General features: G+C 37.0%; 1 pseudogene; it reads left to right on the forward strand.

Moving 5' to 3' along the window:
• The first annotated feature begins 1,958 nt into the window (after positions 1-1,958).
• Positions 1,959-3,195, forward strand: LOC100513857 (annotated as a pseudogene).
• The last annotated feature ends 9,903 nt before the right edge of the window (positions 3,196-13,098 follow it).

The following is a 13,098-nucleotide window of genomic DNA, read 5'->3' on the forward strand; positions in this document are numbered from 1 at the left end:
TTGACTTTATATTTTTGCCATTAAATCCTTTTTTAGGCATTGGGTACATACAGAGCTGAGTGATTTATAAATGCTATTCTAGTTTAAAAGTACTTTAATCTCCAAACAGTGTACCATCTCAGGGTAGAACTTACCTTTCTCAACTTACAAGAGGGTTGCATAAAACCCATCATAAATTGAATATATCCTAAGTTGAAAATGCACTTAATACACCTAACCTATGGCATTTCATAGCTTGGTTTAGCCTACCTTAAACACACTCAGAGCACTTACATTAGCCTACACTTGGGCAAAATCATCTAACGCAAAATCGATTTTATAATTAAGTGTTGAATATCTTATGTAATCTATTAAAAACTGTACTGAAAGTGAAAGAGAAACTGGTTAGACGGGTACAGAATGGATCTGAGTGCACTGGTTGTTTACCCTCGTGATTGGGTGGCTAAACATTGTAGCTGTGACTGCCCTGCATGGCAAGAGATATCCCTTGTTTAGGAATTGATTGCTTCAAATGACAACCAGCCCTTCTATTAGAGTTTCATGAAGTTCCATAATAGATATTTAAACTAAAAACCAATGACCAATTATTTGCATCCCAAGTGAAAGTGGGGCTTTGAATAGAGAAAAGTGAATAAGCACTCTCAGAGGGAAATTTTCTCCAGATAGATAAAGTAATTAGTTTAATAGTCGGCCAAATCTATTAGCTTGACTATAAGAAATTCAAGGAAAAATAAAGGAGGGAAAGGTAGACATTTTTATGTTTCAGGTGCATCTGCCAACAGTCCCAAGTTTCCAAATAACAATTATTTTTTGGAAATTAAGCAATTAGGAGTTTAAGAATATATCCTCCACGTGTACTTGTTACATTAAAGGAACTAAAAGACTGAGAAACAGAAACGTAAAAGAGACAATCAAGAAGATAAACAACCAGAAAACATAAATAAGAAGGTAGGAGGAAAACAATGGGTGTAATGTAAAGATAAGTTATGAGAAAATGTTATGAGTAGTTTGTGGTCAAATGTACACATTTTATGTATCAATCTGCCACTATTTTATTCCGAAAAAAGAGTTTTTGATCAACTTGGTCAAAAATTGTTTCATTAGAATGGTGGGGATAAAAGTGTGTTTACAAAGTGGTGAAGAATGAATACATGGTGAATAACAAAAGGAAAATCACTGTGAATCAGGACATTGAAGGAATGATAATATGTTTATTATTTATTATTAAGCACTTCTAAAAGTGTTTATATAATTCCGATGTTTACAGATTTCAATTTTAATAGCATATAAAGGGTAATGTTATTATTTCCACTTCATAGATGAAAAACTGAATCACAGGGAACAAAAACAGTGATTGTGGAATCTAATTTGTATTCCAAATCTGAACTTTTTGTACCTAATGACATTGGTACCAAGATGTTGGAATGTTTAAAACTTAACCCAGCAGGTCACTGTGCTGTACAGCAGAAATTGACAGAGCATTGTGAATAAACTATAATTAAAAAATTTTTAAAGACAAAAAAAAAAAAAAAGCTTAACCCAACAGGTTAAAAGTTATAAACAATTGTGATTGTGACATATAATCTTATCATACCCAATGTATCTTAACACTGTAAACAACTAATTTCTTGCCAAAACACTGTGTTCTGCACAATAATAACAAATATTATAAATTTTAGCGAGAAAGTCATGAGGGAGAGACAAGGGAAGAGGTGAATGAAGAGAAAGTTTTTTAGAGAAGAAAACAAAAGTTTAAAAAATTGTAATAATGCTAGCACTCAGATCTCAAGCAATGAATATGGAAAGCCCAAACTTTCTATATTATACTTGCACTTTGAGAAGAACCAAACTACCATGAAAAAAAAATTGAAACATTTAAGTTTAAGAATTGTTTTTAGGATTTTGCATCAGTTAGCTGTAAAATGTAACTAAATAAGCAATTCCAAACCTATGTGCCGATAAAAATGAAACATAACTTGGGAATAAAAAGCAATGAACAAGAAGACTCATGTTGGAGTGTGATATAGATAAAGAAACTTGATTTTTTAAAATATATACCTTGAAATTACCAGAACATACCTCGATGGAACCTAGGAATAATTACTATTATACTATTTACAACCAAATTTTAAGTGCATGGTTTTGTGTAGTTTGTTGAGCAATTAATTACTGCTATGTGATATTAGCATTGCTCTCCTCATATCAAATGTCTCTGAATCATAAATGCAGACTGAGCAGGAGGCAGGCCTCAATGATGAGAAACCACACAGTAACAACTTTTATCCTGCTGGGACTCACAGATGAGCCACAGCTGAAGACTCTGGTTTTCATCTTCCTGTTTCTCACCTACACGCTGAGCGTCACTGGGAACCTGACCATCATCTCCCTCACCTCCACAGACTCTCACCTCAAAACTGCCATGTACTTTTTCCTACAAAACTTCTCCTTCTTGGAAATCACATTTACATCTGCTTGTATTCCCCAATACTTGTACAACATATCAGCAGGTGATAAGACCATCACATACAACAGTTGTGCTACTCAACTATTTTTTACTGATCTCTTTGCTGTAACTGAGTTTTTTCTCCTGGCCGCCATGTCCTATGACCGCTACGTGGCCATCTGCAAACCCCTGCATCACGTGACCATCGTGAACCACACGGTCTGTAGGAGACTCATCTTTGGTTCCTGGCTGGCTGGCTTGTTGATCATCATCCCCCCACTCAGCCTGGGCCTAAAGCTGGAATTCTGTGACTCCAATGTCATTGACCATTTTGTCTGTGATGCAGCCCCCCTCCTAAAGATCTCATGTTCAGAAACGTGGCTCATAGAGCAGATGGTCATAGTCTGTGCTGTGTTGGCCTTTATCATGACACTCGTGTGTGTGGTTCTATCCTACATATACATCCTCAAGACCATTTTGCAATTCCCTTCTGCCCAGCAAAGGAAAAAGAAAAGGCATTTTCTACATGTTCCTCCCACATGATTGTGGTCTCCATCAGCTATGGAAGCTGTATCTTCATCTATGTTAAACCTTCACCAAAGGACTCAATGGCTGTTAATAAGGGTGTGACACTACTCACTACTTCCATTGCTCCCATGCTGAATCCTTTCATTTACACCTTGAGAAACAAGCAAGTTAAATGAGCTTTCAATGATACAATCAAAAGAATTGCATTATTCTCAAAGATCTAATGTAAGTCATTCGTAGAATAAAAAAGTTTTCATGAAAAGATCATTAGTTCCTAAGCATGTGTCTTTAAGTTTTCAAATCATTCCTATCCTAGGATGGAAACTGTCTCAGGTACCTCTCTTAAAAACAATAGAAAATACATTTCTAAGAAACAAAACCATGAAGTTATATCTTAACAAGACTACAAAACTTCTAACAACAAAAGAAACAAAAACAATGAGTTCATTTTACATTTCATATAGGGTAATTATGCTGTTGCCTTTTACTTTTCTAGATTTCACGAGTGTTTTTTGATGCTGAGCACAAAAAAAAACTGGTACTGGAAAAGAGACTAGAAAACCCACAAATTTATTGCCATTATATGTCTTATATTTTAGAAGGGATCCAAGACCAGGGCATTTAATAAAATATAAACATCACAAAGAACAATAACAAAAACAGGTTTTTTTCAGTTAAAAAAAAGGAAACTCTTCCAAATTATCATATCTTAATGCAGAAGCTGAATTATGACAATAGTCCCTTACAATATTGAATATCTAAAAATGACAGACTAATAGATCAATTTAAACAGAAAACATGTGAATTTAAAGTGTTAATAGTTCTTCTAAGTAAATTTGTGAGGAAACTGGATATATAGCTACATCTGTGTTTGCTTCTATATTTTTATCTATAACTGTATGGATTTTCTGGTAACAAGCTAAAATAATTAGAAGATAGTAAAAATCTAAAAAGTGAAAATAAGTGAAAAACATGGAATGCATCTAGATTTGGCACAAATATGATTGCAACTCCATGGGTGTGACTAGCGCTTACTACTTCCTATGCTGAACTTCATTTTGTTGACATACACAGACTACCAATTATTTCTCCAGCAAAAAAAAAAGAAGAATTTTGATTTGTGGTCTGCAACCATGGTGATCCACATGCAAGTCCTCACACAGCAAGAAGAGGAAGACGCTTTTAAAGAGGGGAAGGGAAGCTGGGAGGACTGTAGTAAACAAGGAGTGCACGGTTTTTCATTGGCTGAGTCCTGACCCTCTCTCATTGGCTGAGCTCTGGCCAGGCAAGAAGAGGAAGTCTTTCTTCTTGTTGTTGGGCTCTGCTATTGTCCTAGGGCTTAAGAAACCCCATTCAAGTCTCCTTGCTTCTATTTTGGTTGAGTTTGCCTCTTATTAACTTTTACAATTTATACCTTGAGAAACACGCAAGTAGAACAAGATGTCAGTACCCTTTCAAGGAACTTGACTGTGACACATCTCAAAAAGTATTTTATAGCAGTAGCAGGTTGAAATAATCATATTTTAATATGTTGGATTTTATAAAATATAACACTAAAATCAATTCATTTTTATTTTACAATATGACTACTAGAAAATTCTAAGTTACACGTATGGTATGGCTCATGTTCTGTTTATATTAAAATGCTTCAGTTAACCAAGCTGGTTGCTAGACCCAAAATTCACATTCTGTATTTTTGACCCAAGGTTTTGTTTTTGACTTAAGTGAGCTTTACCAGAGAAACACTCTGAGCAATATATTTTCAAAAAGATCCTCAAGCAAACTCTACATGTATTAAAACTTCTACAAGTAAAAAAAATAAGAAAAATGTTAAGATTAAACTATGAAATGCAATACATCTTTTTAATATTAGACTGAAAATGAAAAAATGAAATTAATCTGTGGAATAAAAACTGAAAGAGCTATTGAATGAAAATTTTATGAACACTAGAATAGCTCTAATTTTCCTTCAAAAAGAGCTGAACTTCTAAATATATATAAATTAATATAAATAATGGGAATCTGAATGTTTGAGCCATGCTGCTGCTTAGAGCAACGCTCATTGTATTAAGTGGTTAGAAAGAGCACCAGAGTGAAATGAGTTGGGAGACTTTGGGAAACTTTTCCTATGCAGGTAGAGCTTTTTGGCAATTCTTTGTATCAACTGAAAAGATACAATTAATATAAATTGTATCTTTCTCTTTCTGCTACAAAAGCTCTCTCTGGGTGACTCATTTTTTTTCCACATCTTTTCTGTGTCTTTGCCCAACCTTCTTACATTCCCTTAATTAGCCTAGTCCATGCCCTCACTGCTTGTTTGACAATATTTGCAATTATATTTTCCTTGTCCTAAATCCCTGATCTGACCCACACTGGGTATCTCCAAGTAGACATCAGTGAACTTAATGACTACTGAGTTATTCAAAAGTTTAAGTTTCTAGAAATTTAGATTGCAATAATATCCCTCACCTATCTTGAAACAGGTGTCTTGAAGGAGGCCTGCACTGCAGGAATAAGAGTCCTTTCTCTGCTCTTCTTGGCCCACTAAGAGCTTACCTGAGGGCCCAGATTGAAAAGTCACTCTTCTACAGGCCTTGTTCCAAAATGCCAGACAACTAGTCTCCTAAGTTGCATTTAATGTCCAAAAGTGTTTTTAAAAATAATATCAAAAACAGATTTTTCTTTTTTCTTTTTTCTTTTTTTAGGGCCACAGTTATGTTATAAGGACGTTCCCAGGCTAAGGTCAAATTGGAGCTCCAGTGGCCGGCCACAGCCACAGTAATAACAAAGCCAATTCCAAGCCATATCTGCAAATACACCACAGGTTGTGGCAACACCAGATCCTTAACCACTGAGTGATGCCAGGGATTAAACCTGAATCCTCTTCGATAGTAGTTGGGTTCATTTCTGCTGAGCTACTATGGCAAATCCAAAAAAATAAAAAATTAAAAAGAGAATTCGAAGATGGCGGAAGAGTGGGAGGACACGCTCAGCCTCTCCCTCAAACAAGAAAAAAAACCACATCTACAAGTTAAACGACTTGCACAGAACAGCAATTAATTGCTGGCAGAGGAACCTAAACTCCAATAACGGCAAGAATCTCATGACATAACTGGGTAAAACAAGAGAAAAGAGGAGAGTGAGAGAAGGGGAATCGGGGCTGGATGGGTGCTCCCGAAAGGGAACTGTGGAGGAGAAAGTGTTCCCGCACCCTGCAAAGTCACCTACTCCACGGAAAAATCAACCGAATCGGAGGGATCTCCAGATGCAGAGAAGAGCGCAGCAGTAAGTCTGATTTCAACTACTGGCACAGTCAGCAAAAACCGACGCTTGGGTGGGGGCTGGGCACCGAGACCTCGGCTCCGGAGGTTAGTCCCCGGGAATGGGACAGGCTGGGATGGGCGGTGCTGAGACTACTTGGGGACCAGGAACCGGTCTGTCCAGTTCTCGGGGCAGAGACTGCCTGGGAGACTAGAAGCTGAGCATTGTGGATGCAGGGCGCAATACGCTAAGGGCTGAGGGGTGGAAAGCCACATCAGAGGGAACCTGGGAGAAGAGCTGGATCTGCAGGAGAGACAAGGCACCAGTGCTAGGGAGGGGAGAGGAGGAGTGGTGGGACACCATAGAATACTCCCCACACCACAATGAGCTCACTTGCCCTCCAGCTATCAGAAAGCTCTGACTCCCAGTGCATCCCCCCTCCCCCGACCCTGTGCACAGTGTGCTGGACCTGAGGCTGCATGCCACCCCAGAAGACTGGCCTCACCATTTGCAGGAAGCCAACCACTGCAGGAACTTTCCCTGCCCTGGCCTGCCTGCCCTCTGGAGGGGCTATACCCCCACAGAGCAGCACCCAGCACCGCCAGCCCCCAGGAAAAGGCCCGCAGCCCAGAAAAGCTAGTACAAGCTTGGCCTGGCTGTGCAAATCTACTTCCATTGTCCTGTGATCCTGCCAATCCCTGCTGCCCTGGGGAAGAGCCCCATGGGTTCTCAGCGGCCCAGCTGGCTGCTCCCGCCCTTGGGGGGTGCTGCACTCCTGTGGAACAGCTGACCAGTGCCACTGCTATTCAACATAGTTTTGGAAGTCCTAGCCACAGCAATTAGACAAACAAAAGAAATAAAAGGCATCCATATAGGAAGAGAAGAGATAAAACTCTCACTGTATGCAGACGACATGATACTATACATAGAAAACCCTAAGGACCAACCCCAAAACTCCTTGAACTGATTAATAAATTCAGCAAAGTAGCAGAATACAAGATTAACATTCAGAAGTCAGTTGCATTTCTGTATACCAGCAATTAGATATTAGAAAAGGAATACAAAAATACAATACCTTATAAAAGTGCACCTCAAAAAATCAAATACCTTGGAATACACCTGACCAAGGAGGTAAAAGACTTATATGCCAAGAACTATAAATCTTTAATCAAAGAAATTAAAGAAGATGTAAAGAAATGGAAAGATATTCCATGTTCACGATTTGGAAAAATCAATATTGTAAAAATGGCCATACTACCCAAAGCAATCTACAGACTCAATGCAATCCCTATCAAATTACCTATGACATTTTTCACAGAACTAGAACAAACAATCCAAACAGTTACATGGAACCACAAAAGACCCAGAATTGCGAAAGCAATCCTGAAGAAACAAAAACCAAGCAGGGGGCATAACTCTCCCAGACTTCAAAGAATATTACAAAGCCACAGTCATCAAAACAGGGTGGTACTGGTATCAAAACAGACAGACCAATGGAACAGAAGAGAGAACCCGGAAATAAACCCTGACACCTATGGTCAATTAATCTTTGACAAGGGAGGCAAGAACATAAAATGGGAACAAGAAAGTCTATTCAGCAGGCATTGCGGGGAAGCCTGGACAGCTGCATGCAAAGCAATGAAAATAAACTCCAAATGGCTGAAAGACTTAAATATACGACAGGACACCATCAAACTCCTAGAAGAGAACATGGGCAAAACGTTCTCTGACATCAACATCATGAATATTTTCTCAGGTCAGTCTCCCAAAGCAACAGAAATAAGAGCAAAAATAAACCCATGGGATCTAATCAAACTAAAAAGCTTTTGCACACACAGCAAAGGAAACCCAAAAGAAAACAAAAAGACAACTTTCAGAATGGGAGAAAGTAGTTTCAAATGATGCAACTGACAAAGGCTTAATCTCTAGAATATATAAGCAACTTATACAACTCAACAGCAAAAACCAATCAATCAATGGAAAAATGGGCAAAAGACCTGAATAGACTGTTCTCCAAGGAAGATGGCCAACAAACACATGAAAAAATGCTCAACATCGCTGATTATAAGAGAAATGCAAATCAAAACTACCATGAGATACCACCTCACACCAATCAGAATGGCCATCATTAATAAGTCCACAAATAACAAGTGCTAGAGGGGATGTGGAGACAAGGGAACCCTCCTGCACTGTTGGTGGGAATGTAAACTGGTACAGCCACTATGGAGAACAGTTTGGAGATACCTTAGAAATCTATACATAGAACTTCCATATGACCCCGCAATCCCACTCTTGGGCATCTATCCGGACAAAACTCTACTTAAAAGAGACACGTGCACCCGCATGTTCATTGCAGCACTATTCACAATAGCCAAGACATGGAAACACCCAAATGTCCATCGACAGATGATTGGATTCGGAAGACATGGTATATATACACAATGGAATACTACTCAGCCATAAAAAAGAACAACATAATATCATTTATAGCAACATGGGTGGAACTAGAGACTCTCATACTGAGTGAAATAAGTCAGAAAGATAAAGAAAAATACCGCATGATTTCACTATAACTGGAATCTAATATAGCACAAATGAACATTTCCACAGAACAGAAAATCATGGACCTGGAGAATAGACTTGTGGCTGCCCAGGGGGAGAGGGAGGGAGTGGGAGGGATGGGGAGCTTGGGCTTATCGGATACAACTTGGAATGGATTTACAATGAGATCCTACTGAGTAGCATTGAGAACTATGTCTAGATACTTACATTGTAACAGAATGAAGGGTGGAAAAAAAATGTATACATGTAAGTGTATCTTGGCCCCCATGCTGTAGAGCAGAGAAATAAAAATAAATTTAAAAAAATTTTTAAATTAAAAAATTAAAAAAATAAAACATACTTTTGAGTGCTTACTCTCTGCCAGGCAATGGCTTAAGGGGATACTTTATTTCTCATAATTTTAAACTTACATAAATTGAGAAAACGGCATAATGCCCCCTGCTGTACCCATCACCTTGTCAAGTATCTGTCTATAGCCAATCTTGTCTCATCTACAAACTGGTCCATTCCTCACAAATCCTACTTGATTATTTGAAACAGATACACATATTATCTCACCTATAATATTTCAGTATGTACCTCTAAGAATAAATATTTTTAAAACATGAAGTTGTAGCATATATGAAATCTATAATAAAGAACACAGGAATTCCGGTCTTGGCTCAGTGGTTAATGAATCCGACTAGGAACCATGAGGTTGTGGGTTCGATCCCTGGCCTCACTCAGTGGGTCAAGGATCTGGCATTGCCATGAGCTGTGTTGTAGGTCACAGAGGTGGCTCGGATCCTGCATTGCTGTGGCTCTGGCATAGGCCGGCAGCTACAGCTCTGATTAGATCCCTAGCCTGGGACCCTCCATGTGCCATAGGAGCCGCTTAAAAAAGGCAAAGAGACAAAAAAAAAAAAAAAAAAAAAAAAGGAACATAATTCAATGTGTACAGATTGCTGAATTTTTGTAAGTGTAGTTACTCATGTAACCATCACACAGACCCAGATATAGCATATTTTCAGCCTCACAGAAACCTCTTTCATGCCTCTTCAGTTCAATATCTTTCTGAATAAATCTGCTATACTGACATAAAATGCAGATTAGTTTTGTATGTTCGTGATCATTGTATGAATAGGAATGCAGAGAATGTGCTCTTTTGAGTCTGGTTTCATTTGCTCCCATTATGTCTGTGACAAGTTGTAGCAATAGTTTATTCTTTTAATTTATGTTGTAATCGATTATAAAAATACAACACAATTTAATCATTTTCTCTTCATGGATATCTGGGCTGGTTCCTAGTATGAGTCATAATGGCTGCTAAGAATTCCCTTTACATGTTTTTGGCAGACATACACACTCATGTCTTTAGAATATAGAACTAGCAGTAGAATTGATAGGCTATATTGTAGCCATATTCTCAGGTTAGTTGACACTGTCAAATAATTTTTGAAAATAGTGTGCCAATTTATTCTTCTATCAGCAATGGATAAAGGTAATAATTGCTCCACATTCTTGCTAACATGTAACTTTTCCAGTTTAGCCATATTTTAACTAATGATATTGAACACCTTATTGTATGCTTTTTGGATATTAGACTTCCTATTTTGTGACACGCCTATTCAAAAAATGTGTACTTTTTATTAGATTTCTTTCCTCTTTAATTTTTTTTTTTGGAGTTTTGTGATCTTCTATATACCAGTCCTTTGTCAGGGTTATGTACTGACATATTTTTGATTATCTCTCTTTTGATTTTCCTATTGTTTTTTATCTTGACTTTAAAAAGCAAAAGTTCCTAATTTTGTTTTTATTTTTTTTTTTTCTACAACCATACCTGCAGTATATAGAAGTTCTTGGGCTAGGGGCAGAATCAGAGTTGCAGCTGCAGGCCGATGCCACAGCCATGGCAACACCGGATCCAAGCTGCATCTGTGACTTATGCCACAGCCTGCAGCAATGCCAGATCCTTAACCCACTGAGTGGGGCCAGGGATCAAACGCATATCCTCATGGACACTATATCGGGTTCTTAACTGAACTCCAGTTCCTAACTGTAGTGAAGTCAATTCATGATTTCATTTCTGTTAGGGCTCTTTATTTTTCGTTTCAGGAATCCTTGCAGAACCCAGTACCAGGGAGGTATACCTCAATGTTCTAGACTGTAATTTTCACTCATGTATTTACAAATGAAGGCTAATTGCCCATCTGAAATTAACTTTTATATAAGGCTTGAGGTAGGGAACAATGTTCAGTTTTTTCACGTGACTATCCAAGTAACTCACAATTATTTTCTGAAAAGAATGACCATTGATCTTTTCTCCTTGCATCCAATGGCAAGCCTGTCATAACCAATTGATTCATGAATGAGTCTTTTCCATTTAATTCCACTGATATACTTATATTTGAATCAGTATGCTACTGTTTTATTTATAGCAGCTTTAAAATAAGTTTTTATAGTCAGTATTGTAATTCAAACAACTTTCTTCTGTTTCCTTAAGATTACTTGGGCTCTTTTTGGCCCTTTATTTTTCATAACACTTTAAAAATGTTGGCAATTTTTCTAAGCAAGTAAAAAATACTCTTCAGTGATTTAAGACTGTATTTGATATATGGGTCAATTTGGGTAAAATTCATGTCTTTACAACATTGAGAATTCCAATTCAATACAACATGTATCACACATTAATTTTTATATATTGAACCATTCTTGTATGCCAGGGATAATCCCACTAGGACATGGTGTAAGATCCATTTAATGTGCTGGTGAATTTGGTTTAGTAGTATTTTTTGTGAAGGATTTTTACATCAATATTCAGCAGAAATATTGGCCTGTAGTTTTTTGGTAGTATTCTATCTAGTTTGATAATCAGGATAATAATACCTTGTAAAATGAATTTGAAAGTGTTTCCCTTTCTTCAAATTCTGGGAGAATTTGAGAAGGGTTGGCCTTAATTCTTTAAATATTTGGTAGAATTCATCAGTGAAGCCATCTTCTATATAATATTCCCTTAGATTTCTTTTTTGAAACATAAATTCATTTTTAAGTGTGCTTTTTACCTTATAGATATTTGGAAATTTTGGGGAAATTTCTCTTTATTTACAGTGTAATTCTATGGTTGTCAGAAAACACTATTTGTGGAACTGAATCTGTTACATTTCTTGAGATTTATCATATGGCTCAGAATATGGTTTTTCTTGACAAATTTTCAGTTTGCACTTGAAAAGAACATATATTCTGTTATTTTTGTGTGGGAAGTTCTACAAATGCCTGTTAGGTCTCAGTGGTTTACAGAATTCTTCCAGTATTCAATTTCCATATTGATCTTCTGTTTTATCCATTAGTCATTAGTTTGCAGTTTTGCTCAAGTATTCCATATTCTTACTGATTTTCTGTTCATTGGTTCTACCAATTATTTTATTTAAATATCCTACTGTAAATGTATAATAGTAGTTGAAATACTATTTCCTCTTGTAATCTATCAGTTTTTGCTTCATGTACTCTGAAACTCTGTTATTAAGAGCATTAAATTTGAGAATTTCTATGTCATTTTAATAAACTCACCTCTTTAGTCATTGTGAAATAACCTTCTTTATTTCTGGTAAACTTTGCCCTAAAATCTAATATGTCTCATATTAATATAGCCACTCCAGACCTCTTTTGATTAGTATTAGGAAGGGATATGCACTATTATCCTTCTAATTTTATGCTCTTTATATTTAAAAGGGAATTCTTTCATACAACTTGTATTGGTTTTGCTGTTTTATCCAATACGATAATCTGTGCCTTTTAGCTGGGATATTTAGATCATTTAATCCAGTTTTTATACATCCAAGTTTAAATCTATCACCTGGCCAATTGCTTTTTGTTTTGTGTACTATCTCTTCTCTTACCTATTTTCTTTCCTTTATTTAATTAATTAATTATTTATTTTTTTGCTTTTTAGGGCTGCACCCATGACACATGGAAGTTCCCAGGCTAGGGATCGAATTGGAGCACCAGAGTACACCGCAGCCACAGCAATGCGGAATCTGAGCCACATCTGCCAACTACACCAGAGCTCATGGCAACATCAGGTCCTTAACCCACTGAGTGAGACCAGGGATTGAACCCCTATCCTCACAGATACTAGTCAGATTTGTTTCCACTGAGTCATGAAGGGAACTCCCCTTTTTGCTCTTTTTTTATGCATACTTTTGGATTAAGTGAATTTTGTAGTTTTGCTTTCATCTCCTGTGTTAGTTTCCTACTGTAACTGTAACAAATAACACAATTAGTAGCTTGAAATGACACAAAAGTTTCATCTAACCCTTTTTTGAGTT

The sequence above is a fragment of the Sus scrofa genome, unplaced genomic scaffold (genome assembly GCF_000003025.6).
Source record: "Sus scrofa isolate TJ Tabasco breed Duroc unplaced genomic scaffold, Sscrofa11.1 Contig524, whole genome shotgun sequence".
NCBI classification, from domain to species: Eukaryota; Metazoa; Chordata; class Mammalia; order Artiodactyla; family Suidae; genus Sus; species Sus scrofa.